Source organism: Leptonychotes weddellii, chromosome 4, assembly GCF_054177405.1.
Source record: "Leptonychotes weddellii isolate Sample4059 chromosome 4, ASM5417740v2, whole genome shotgun sequence".
Taxonomy (NCBI): Eukaryota; Metazoa; Chordata; class Mammalia; order Carnivora; family Phocidae; genus Leptonychotes; species Leptonychotes weddellii.
This window is the reverse complement of record NC_138372.1, coordinates 144434546-144441650: the sequence shown is the minus strand read 5'-3', so window position 1 is coordinate 144441650 and position 7105 is coordinate 144434546. Positions and strand designations below refer to the sequence as shown.

General features: G+C 38.0%; 1 protein-coding gene across 3 annotated transcripts in view; it reads right to left on the bottom strand.

Moving 5' to 3' along the window:
- The window catches only part of EMC2 (ER membrane protein complex subunit 2), a 234739-nt gene that overhangs the window by 173947 nt on the left and 53687 nt on the right, over positions 1-7105 (bottom strand). For all 3 annotated transcript variants that reach the window (XR_014144341.1, XR_014144342.1, XR_014144343.1), the window contains exons 12-13: positions 2137-2256; positions 1257-1422 (exon numbers count right to left, since the gene is read on the bottom strand). The gene's annotated coding sequence lies outside the window, so the exon portion shown is untranslated. The remainder of the gene's footprint in view (positions 1-1256; positions 1423-2136; positions 2257-7105) is intronic.

Sequence of the window (7105 nt, the reverse complement as noted above, 5' to 3'; positions counted from 1 at the left end):
TCCCCATCATCACATTCATTGTGAAATGCTGAGAAGTGACATCACCAAGATAGCAGAGTAGGAGACCCCAGCTTCCATCTCCCACAAAGATCAACAATTAGGCAGCTGTTCATGAAAAAAAATCAGCTTTGGGAGTCCACTTAAGAAATTTAGCAACCAGAGTAGAATAAAAAACTTGAGAATAGCCACACAAAAAGGAAAGAAGAAACAGCTTCATTTTGCCTGCATCATCTCCTCAAGCTGGCACTGTTCCTTGCCAAAAGGGAACTCACCAGCCAGAAAAGGTTCCCCTCACTGGGAAAGGGAGAACAGGGTGAGTGATCAGCTTCCCCAACCTTTCAGGGCACTGCATGAAGAATCCACTTCGGTTTCACCCCACCCAGACTCCAGCAAAGCTGAAATGCGTAGCTATGGCTATAAACAGGGAAGAAGGATAGGGGCTACCAGTATTGGCCAGACAGCGGGAGTGACCATGGTTCCCAGTGACCTCCTCTGCAAAGGACCCCAGGACTTTTTGCCACTGAGGAAACCAGCACAGTCACATAGACCTACCCACAGATTTCACTGGTTTTCACACGATAGGTTGAGTTCCTCTCCCCACTTTCACATTCCCTCCCTACTAGAGCCTGGGATCCACAGCGGCACCCTGCTGTGGCCTCTACTGCTGCATGTTTGCAAGATGCCAGCCTAGACCCCCATGGCTGACCCCCATCACCATGCAGGTGCCCAGGGCTAGCTCCTCCAGCTGTGTTCCTTCACACCTCCAGCCGACTCCCATCACCAACCTCCACTGCAATATGTACACCAGAGGCAAGATCCTGCAGCCATGGGAGTTCCCACTGACAGCCAGGGCCCCCACAGCTGCCAGTACATCCACAGTTGGCCTTGGCCCTTGCTGCTTCCCCTGGTCTCTGACACTATGTGTACATCTGCAACCAGCCCATCACTACACTGGAGCCTGCAGTTGGCGCCCAGAGAAAGGTGTGTATAACGCTACCTGCTCTGGTCCCTAGCCACTGGACCTGGAACTGCTGCTGAGGAACCAGAAGCCTTTGCAGCCAATGCAGATTCCCCACAATGCTCATCAAGGACCACATAGTTGTAGATGTTATGGACTCCAGCAGGCCGAGCCACTGAGAAATCATGCCCCAAAGGGCTCGGAGCCACCACACATACCTGCACTTGGTACCCTAAACCAACAGTTCCCATATCACATTCCAGCATGCCCCCTAACACAGATAAAGGTGTTTCCTTACCAAAGTCAGTCCATAAAGTCTGGAAGGGGTAGACTCCTTCTTCAATTTTACAGACACTTATGCAAGACTACTGGGATCATGAAGAATCAGGGAAACATGACACCATCAAAGGAACACAGTAAATTTCCAGTAAATGATGCCAAAGAAATGGAGATCCAGGAATTGCCTGATAAAGAAATCAAAATAATTGTTATAAAGATGTTCACAAAGCTACAAAAAATATAGACAATTAATAAAATCAAGAAAGCAATATAAAAACAAAATGAGAAATTTCAACAAAGTGATAGAAAACATATAAAAGAATCAAAGACCAATTTTGGAACTGTAGAATACAATGGCTGCACTGAGGATATCAATAAAAGCTTCAACAGGAGATTGTACCAACCTAGCAAAAGAAATAGAGTAAACTCAAAGACAGATCATTTGAAATTATCCTGTCAGATAAGGAAAAGTAAAAAATGAAAAAGAATGAAGAAAGCCTACAACATTATGAAACATCATTAAAGGAAACAATTTATACATCAATGAAGTCCCAAAGGCGAAAAGAGGGGGAGAAGGAGGAGAACGTTTGTGTAAAGAAATAATGTCTGAGAACTTCCCAAAACTGGGGGAAGATTTAGCCATCAAAATTCATGAAGCTAATAGGTCTCCCAAATTTCAATCCAAAACAATCCTCTCAAGATACATCATAATAAAACTGTCTAAAATCAAAGACAAAGAGAATTTTAAAAGCACAGGAGGAAAATAATTTCCCTCATATAAGGGAATCCCTATTAGGCTATCAGTGGTTTTCTCAGCAGAGAACTTGCAGGCCTGGAGAGAGTGAAATGATATATCCAAAGTGCTGAAAGGTAAAAACTGCCAACCAAGAATACTTTACCTGGCAAAGTCATCCTTTAGCAATGAAGGCTAGATAAACACCTTCCCAACAAACCAAAGCTGTGTGGATTCATCACCACCAGAACTGCCTTCTAAGAAAAGTTGAAAGGAGTTCTTCAAGCTGAAAGAAAAGGACACTAATTAGTAATATGAAAACACATGAAAATATAAACTGGTAAAGGTAAGTCTATAGTCAGATTTGAAATATTCTAATACTGTAATATGATGGTGTGGTAATTAATTCTATGATAAAGGTTAAAGAAAAAAGTATTAAATATATCTGTAGGCACAAAAAATTTGTTCACATATACACAATATAAAAAGATATAAATGGTGACATCAAAAATATATGTGAGAGGAAGGAGAAAAAGGGTAGAGTTTTTATATACAATCTAAGTTAAGTTGCTATCAGCTTAAAATAGACTGTTATATCTACAAGATGTTTCATGTAAGCCTCAGGATAAGCATAATACAAAAACCTATAGTAGATACATACAACATAAAAAGAAGGGAATCAAAGGACACCACTATGGAAGACCATCAATTCACAAAGGAAGACAACAAGAGAAAAGAAACAAAGGAACTACAAAAGAGCCAGAAAACAATAAAAAAGATATAAGTCCTTCTCTATCTATAATTTCTTTAAATATAAATAAATTAAATTCTCCAATCAAAAGGCATAGGGTGGCTAAATGATTAAAAAAAAAAAAAAAACAAGACCCAACTATATGATTCCTACAAGAGACACAACTCAACTTCAAGAACACATAGAGGCCGAAAGTGAAAGGACAGAAAAAGATTCCATTCAAATGGAATCCAAAAAAGAGCAGGTATACCTACATTTAATCAGACAAAACAGATTTCAAGTCAAAAAATGTAACAGGAAACCAAGAAGGTTATTATATTATGATAAAGGGGTTAATTCATCAAAAATATATAACAATTACAAATATATATATATGTACCCCACATCAGAGCATCTAAATATAAGCAAATACTAACAGATCTGAAGGGAATAATAAACAAGAACACAATAATAATAGGGAACTCCAATATCCCACTCTCAACAATGGGTAGACCATGCAGACAAAATATTAATAAGGAAACACTTAACTTAAATCACACTTCATACCAAAAAGACATAACAGAAATATACATTCCATTCAACAACAGCAGAACACATACTGTTTTCAGGTGCACATGAAACATTCTCTAGACTAGATCTATACGTTAGGTCATAAAACAAATCTTAGCAAATTTAGAAGATTGAAATCATACCAAGAATCCTTTCCAAACATAGTAATATGACACTAGAAATAAGGAACAGGAGAAAAGCTGGAAAATTCACAAATACATGAAAATTAAACACACTCCTGAAAAACCAATGAGTCAAAGATGAAATCAAAGAGAAACTAGAAAATATCTTGAAACAAATGATATTGGAAACATAACCTACCAAAATATATGGGATGCAGAAAAAGTAGTGCTAAGAGGAAATTTTATACCTGTAAGTGCTTACATTGAAAAGAGAAAGATCTCAAATAAATAGCCTAAATTCACACCTTAAGGAACTAGATAAAGGGGGCAGGCGCCTGGGTGGCTCAAGTGGTTAAGCATCTGCCTTCAGCTCAGGTCATGATCCCAGGGTCCTAGAATCCAGCCCCTCATCAGGCTCTCTGCCCCTCCCCCTCGCCCGAAATGAATAAAATATTAAAAAAAAAAAAAAAAAAAGGAACTAGAAAAAGTAGAATAAACGAAGCCCAAAGTTAGCAGAAGATAACAAAGGTGTACAGAAATGGAAGATCAATAGAGAAATAGAATAGAGAATAGAAAATAGAAATAGAGAAATGAAATAGAGAATAGAAAAACATGGGCACCTGGGTGGATCAATCAGTTAAGCATCTGACTCTTGATTTCAGCTCAGGTCATGATCTCAGGGTGGTGAGATCAAGCCCTGAGTCTCTCCTTTTCCCTCTGGCCCTCCCCACCCCGACTCATGTGCACAAATGTGCTCTCTCTTAAAAAAAAAAAAAAAAGAATAGAAAAACAATCAAAAAGATCAACAAAATGAAGACTTGCTTTTGTGAAAAGACAAACAAAATTCACAAACCTGTAGGTAGACTTACTGAGAAGAAAAGAGGGAGGACTCAAGTAAATAAAACCATAAATGAAAGAGGAGATATTAACTGATACCAGAGAAATACAAAGAATCATAAGAGACTACCAAGGACAATCATATACCAACAAATGGGACAACCTAGAAGAAATGGATAAATTCAGAGAAACACACAGCCTATTAAAACTAAATCATAATCATGGAACACTACATAAAAAACTAATGATGTATGGTGACTAACATAACATAATAAAATTAAATTAAATTTTTAAAAAACCTAAATCATGACTAGAAAATCGTAACAGATCACAATTACCAGCAAGAAGATTGACTAAATAATCAAAAGCCTCCCAACAAAGAAAAGTCCAGGACCAGATGGCTTCACTAGTAATTCTATCAAACATTTAAGTAATTAATCCTGATACTCTCTAACTCTTCCAAAAATCTGAAGAAGAGAGAACATTCCCAAATCCATTTTTACAAGGCCAGCACTATTTTGATACCAAAGCCAGAATAGGAAAACTATTAAAAAAAAAACCCACAAGAAAAGAAAACTATAGGCCGGTATCCATGATGAATACACATGCAAAAATTCTGGCAACTGAATACTAGCAAAATACTAGCAACTGAATTCAAAAGCATGTTAAAAGGACCATACGCCATAATTAAGTGGAATTTTTTTGAAAAAAATTCAAAATTCTTTCACGATAAAAACTCTCAACAAGTAGGGTATAGAAGGAATATACCTCACATTATAAAGGCCATACCTGACAAACACAGAGATAACATCATACTCGGGAGTGAAAAATTGAAAACCTTCCCACTAAAATCGGGAACAAGACAAGGGTGCCCACTCTTAGCACTGCTATTCAATAAAGTACTGAAATTTCCTTCGTGTCAGCATTGGCAATGATTTTTTTGGATATGACACCAAAGGGACAGGCAACAAAAACAAAAACTCAACAAGTGAGACTACATCAAACTAAAAAGCTTCTGCACAGCACAACAATCAACAAAATAAAAAGGCAACCTAAAAAATGGGAGAAAATATTTGCAAACCATACATCTGATAAGAGGTTAACATCCAAATTATATAAGGAACTCCTACAACTCAACAGCAAAAAGAAAAAAAAAATTTTAAATAGGCAAAGAATCTGAATTTTTCTAAAGAAGACATACACATGGCCACCAAGTACATATCAATATCAATATCACTAATCAAGGAAATACAAAGCAAAACCACAGTGAGATACCACCTCACACCTGTTAGAATGGCTGTCATCAGAATACCAGAAATAATAAATGCTGGAGATGATGTGGCAGAACAGGGACCCTAGGGCACTATCGGTAAGAATGTTAAATTGGTACAGCCATTATGGAAATGGAGGTTCCTTTAAAAATTAAAAATAGACCTACCATATGATTCATCAATTCTACTTCTGAGTATATATCCAAAACTATATCCAAAACTATATAATGAAGATATATCTGCACCCCCATATTCACTGCACCATTATCTGCACCCCCATATTCACTGCAGCATTATTCATAATAGCCAAGACATGGAAAGAACCTAAGTGTTCACAGATGGATGAATGGACAAAGAAAATGTGGTGTGTGTATATAATTCAGCTATAAAAAAAAAGGAGAAGATCCTGCCTTTTGTGACAACATAGATGGACCCTGAGGGCATTATGCTAAGTGAAATGAGTCAGAGAAAGACAAATACTGTATGATTTCATTTACATGTGGAATCTAAAAATGTCAAACTCACAAAACAGAAAGTAAATTGATAATTACCAGGGCTAGGGGTTGGGAGAAATGGGAAAATATTGGTCAAAGGGCACAATTTGTTTTGTTTTGTTTTTTTTTAAAGATTTTATTTATTTATTTGAGAGAATGAGATAGAGAGTACATGAGAGGGGGGAGGGTCAGAGGGAGAAGGAGACTCCCTGCTGAGCAGGGAGCCCGATGCAGGACTCGATCCCAGGACTCCAGGATCATGACCTGAGCCGAAGGCAGTCGCTTAACCAACTGAGCCACCCAGGCACCCAAAGGGCACAGAATCTGAATTATAAGATGAGTTCTAGGGATCTAACGTACAGCATGTACATAATATGTACTGTATACTTGAAAGTTGCTAGGATAATAAATCAAATCATTTCATTGTACACCTTAAACTTATACAAAGTTATATGTCACTTCCATTTCAATAAAGCTGGGGAAAAAAGAAAAAAATAATGCTTTTTAACACTGCCTAGTTGAAGAAACCTATAAGCCTCAACATCTTACAGTGTTTTGTCAATAAATAAATTTTAAAACTGTTCTTTTAGGGGTGTCTGGGTGGCTCAGTTGTTGGGTGGCTGTCTTCGGCTTGGGTCATGATCCCAGGGTCCTGGGATCAAGCCCTTCATCAGGCTTCCTGCTCAGTGGGGAGCCTGCTTCTCCCTCTCCCACTGCCTGCCACTCCCCCTGCTTGTGCTCTCTCTGTCAAATAAATAAATAAAATCTTTATAAAAAAATAAAAATAAATAAATAAAACTTGGTTTTATATGCTTCCTGTCCCACCTGAAAAACCATAAGAAATCCTGGGGCACCTGGGTGGCTCAGTTGTTAAGCGTCTGCCTTCAGCTCAGGTCATGATCCCAGGTACCTGGGATCGAGCCCTGCATCGGGCTCCCTGCTCAGCCGGCAGCCTGCTTCTCCCTCTCCCACTCCCCCTGCTTGTGTTCCCTCTCTAGCTGTATCTCTCTGTCAAATAAATAAAATCTTTAAAAAAAGAAAGAAAGAAAGAAAGAAACCAATAAAAGATTCTTTCCATTCACTCTTTTAAAAATTTTATTTTATTATGTTA